Source organism: Physeter macrocephalus, chromosome 10 (genome assembly GCF_002837175.3).
Source record: "Physeter macrocephalus isolate SW-GA chromosome 10, ASM283717v5, whole genome shotgun sequence".
Taxonomy (NCBI): domain Eukaryota; kingdom Metazoa; phylum Chordata; class Mammalia; order Artiodactyla; family Physeteridae; genus Physeter; species Physeter macrocephalus.
This window is the reverse complement of record NC_041223.1, coordinates 31,957,239-31,962,014: the sequence shown is the minus strand read 5'-3', so window position 1 is coordinate 31,962,014 and position 4,776 is coordinate 31,957,239.

Sequence of the window (4,776 nt, the reverse complement as noted above, 5' to 3'; positions counted from 1 at the left end):
AGACAGCAGTATTTCAAAAACCTACTTTCAAAAGGAAATATAAAGTGTCAATCTAAAGCACATAGCACAAGTATAATTTGATATTTAATCAACTGAGGATAACTTACACTGACTTTTCACTATACCTGCTAAACAATCACCCCAAATCAGCCCCATGCAAAGGTGTGAAGCAGGAAAATTTTGCCTTTGCCCCTACTCTTTCTTTCCTTTCGTTAGCCTATCTCTTTTTAGCAGCACCGCTTCCATATTCTACAGTGTATTAATCAACTGGCAGCTTTTCAGAAAAGTATTTCATGCTTTAACCTTGCCATCCATATTTATTCAGAAATTTTCTGCTTTCATTTTCTTCCCTTAGTGTTTGCTGAAGTAGTGTGGCTGGTCCTTGATCATTTTTGTTTGCAGTTCAGATTTTTGTTCTGTACTCATTGACACCCGTGTTATGGGTTGAATTGTGGTTCCCCTACCACTGCCCCAAAGATATATCACAAGTCCTAACCCCCAGTATCAGATTATCATCTTATTTGGAAACAGGGCTTTACAGAGGTAATCAAGTTAAAATGAGATTATCAGGGAACCCTAATTCAATCTGACTAGTGTCTGTATAACAGGGGGAAATTTAGACACAGAGACAGACAGGTACAGAGGAAAGACAGCCATGCGAAGATGGAGGATTGAAGTGATGCATCGATAAGCTGAGGAAAGCCAAGGATTGCTGGCAACTACCATAAGCTAGGAAGAGGCAAAGAAGGACCCTTCCCTACAGGGAAATCAGGCCCTGCCAGCACCGGATTTCGGACTTCTAGCCTCCGTAACGGTGAGACAATAAATGTCTGTTGTTTTCAGCCACCCAGTTTGCTGTACTTTGTTATGGCTGTCCTAGGAAATTAACATAAGCTCTGGCCTCTGTTACCCCTCCTCCGTAAGCGCCCAGAATTCACTCTCCTCCTGCTACCGCCCTCCTAGTTGCTATCTGGGTTTCTGTCTCAGTTCTTTGGCGAGACTTAGAATAATGAAGTGAAAGGCTAATCATTTGTTTGAAGCTCCAAAGAGGCTTTAGGAAAATTATTTCAAAATTTGAGGCAAGTGAATGCATGTGTAATAGTTCAAGATAAGGGCTTATTTATACAATCTCAAATTGGCCAGCGAATATGTTAGTTCATATAAAAGCTGCATAATTATTTAACATGGTTTAAGATATAAGATAACTTAAGAAGACAGGAATCCTGTTGTAAGAATAACTGGACACTGGGTAAAGCTGGAGTGATTGTCTCATATGAATTTTTTATTTATAAAAATATGAATTTTCCCCTTATCTCCTCTTTTCTCCACCCCCAGCCTCCCAACAGGGCTCCGTCTTTGCTCCTCAGGTGTGGCACGCCCCATCTCCAGGGGCGGAGAACAAAAGGAGCCATTGGTGATGCCCAGGATGCAGCAGCAGTCTCGGCCCTGTGCCGGAACATCTGAAGTCTACCTGGGTCTCTAGATGAGGAAGGTGCCTCTCAATGGCTGGTACTACTATGGGTTGTCCTCACCATTTTAGTATTGTTTAGATGGGAAAAGATGTCTGCATGAAATGTAATTTGTAGTTTTGTTCTATTTTTAACTCTGAGAAGGAAAAGTTTCCTATAATATATTCATTGTCAATATTTAATCATCTAACAAATGCATGTTTTCTTATTTCCGTTCTGTGTGAAAGTAAGGCACTAATTCACATTCTTAGAAAAGGGATTACCTTCCCAGAATATATGTGCATTTTATTAGGGGCCCTGATCCGAAGACATTAATACCTGTATCTTATACTCTGTAGGGTTGGTGAGGGTAGAATTTTTTGGCAGGGGTCTTGCCTAATGTGTCTCAAATCACACAGCAGAATGGCTGCCCACACCGTCTTTGTATAAAGTTTTCCTGAAAGCTTGGCAAAATGACAGTGCAGCACTGTGTGCAAACTCTGACGGTCAAACAGTATGTGGCATCCCAGCTTATGGAGCAAAAAGGGTCATACAAAGTGCCTGAGAGGAGTGCATGTCAGCCTTGCCTTATGCAGGGTACCGGGTGATGGTTGCCTCTCCCCTGGGACCGGTGTTCCGCCATACTACCCCCAGATGATGTTTCCAAGACCTTTCTGAAGTAGCAACCAAGAAGTGTTGGGTCAATGTCACCATCTGGTGACTAGTGCCTCAAACCATCTAACCTGAAAGTTGTTCCTACTTTCTTGAACAAATTAGACAGAACAGAACCTAACTCCCAACAATCTGTTTTTCCTTAAGTGCCAGAATTCACTATCAAGAATAAACAAAAATTTCCCCCAACTTTTCCCTCTTTTATTTAATTACCATATTGTAATAATATTTTCCATTTGAAATACATAACATTTTAAATTAAATGAGTTTAATTTTAAATTAAATCTTTGAAGGTCAGTCTGGTGATCTACTTTCTGTGTATAACATTGTTACTATGGATAAATGTCTTCACGGTTCCAAACTATTGAGATATTAGTAGAATTGACTTTTGGTTTGCGATCTCCTGATAATTTGGAAGAAAAAAAAATGTAAATATATACACAACGTATATACTACCAAATACTTCAATTTCAGGATGCAAAATGTGTCATTTTCTTTCATCCTTTAAATAAAATGTAATATTTTCCAAATCTCCATCTTGCTGTAATAGTGGGAAATTCACACTCATTCATTATTGGATTCTCTTCCCCCAGTTTCACCAGGGTTAGTCAAAGGTCCAAGGAGTCTTATTCAGGCCAGGTCTAATGTGAAGGGCCCTCTGGTCTTTGGTCTTCATGGTCTCTGCTGATTGTGGTGGCAGCACACAGAGAACAGTTGGTCCCATTGGTTTATCAACTCAGGGGCAGAGAGATCTTTGCCAAGTATTGAGGTTCCCTTCCCAGAGTCTAGGCTGTCTAGTTGCACCAGACAGGCGTTGCCTCCCCAGGGGTCCTGCCGTCCCCCCAGAATGTTGTGATAGCTGTTCTCTCTCTGTCCTCCCACCACCCAATGCCACCTGCCCAGGTGGGGAGGATCCTTGTCCCTCCCTCAGGCCCCCATCTGCTTTCCTGGTCAGAGCAAGCTCTCTCAGCTCAGGCTACCCTGCACCTCCACTCCCAAACACACAGACCTCCATTCTTCACCCACCACCCCAATAAGGCAGACATTTTCAGAATCTTTTAATTCTGAGATGGGAGTAAAGAAAGCCACAGATCTTCTGGACTTCAATCCTTGCTCATCACCAAGGCTGTGATTGTGGGGGAAGGACAAATACGCCTCATTCTTTCTCATTCTTCCACAGGCAAACAAGTAAAATAGAAAGCAAGCAAAATAGCTGATTCACTTTGTTATAAAGCAGAAACTAACACACCATTGTAAAGCAATTATGCTCCAATAAAGATGTTAAAAAAAAGAGTAACAAAGAAAATAAAAAACCCCACAACGTTAATATCTTAATAAATTGCCCTTCAACATGTGGGTACTTGTGACTGAACTCTGATGTTCTTAATCTTATAAGGTGTTTTCCACACTCTGAGCAGTTACATATTGCACGTTATGAAATTGTGTCATTGAGTCTTTGAGAAGGGTAGTAGCAGATACTGTTTGGATTGCATTTCGTGTGGCTCTAAAGACATACACCATTCTGATTTTTAAAACTGGGGTTATTTCAGAAAGGTTTTCACCTTTGTGTAACACACACACTCAACCCCAAAACATTTAAAAATAATTTTCGAGCCGAGAGGCAAGTCCTACTGGCGCAGTTGCAGTTGCTCTCATGCAATGCCTCCTATAGGCAGGGAGAGGTCTGGTACTAGCTTTTCCTTTCCTGATCCTCTCTCCGTGCAGGACTCTCTCCAGAGTCATTTGCTTCGTCAGAAAGAGTTAAACATCCACAAGCAGCAAATCTACTATTTATCTTCCTCCAAGGAGAATTACTTCAAAATCAAGATATGACTGTTGGATAATACATTTAAGAATTGAATGGATTTTTTAAAATGTCCTTTTTCTTTGAAAACCAACTTCCTTCAGTTTCCTTGGAAAAATTTAAAAATCCTGCAGAGCTGGTGATGATAAATACAGCCCTTGGCCAACTTTGCCTGTGTTGGAGTGTTGGAGGTGCTGATGTAGGGGTTTTTTTTTAGTTATTTTGGGGAATAGAGCTTATTTAAATTCCACCATTTGAAAAAAGAACCCACCCTCAAACAGTGCTGTTTCATGTTGGTTGAATAATTCACGAATGGGCAGATGGAAGGACACATATAGCTACAAACTGAGTGTCCCTTCAGATAAGCACCCTTCTGTTAAACATTCCCTATCCAGTTCCATCATGGTTAAAGCAGTACTTGGGAGGAATGAACAAGATCACTTCTCCACTAAAATACCACCTGTACGCAGTATTTATTAAAACCCTTACTAGCCGAGGTATATGTCTCTGGAATCTTCTAGATCAAGACAGAGTAATCAGAATCCAGGATTGTATTGCAAAATAAGCATCCTGTCAAAGAATTATGCTCCTGAGTTTCTTTATTTCTGAAAAAATAAATTTGTTTTGGAAAAGCACGATTATTGCTTTACCCATTCAAAAGCATGAGCAAATTGATACAGCCACTATGGAGAACAGTATGGAGGTTCCTTAAAAAACTACAAATAGGGGCCTCCCTGGTGGCGCAGTGGTTGCGCGTCCGCCTGCCGATGCAGGGGAACCGGGTTCGCGCCCCGGTCTGGGAGGATCCCACATGCCGCGGAGCGGCTGGGCCCGTGAGCAATGGCCACTGAG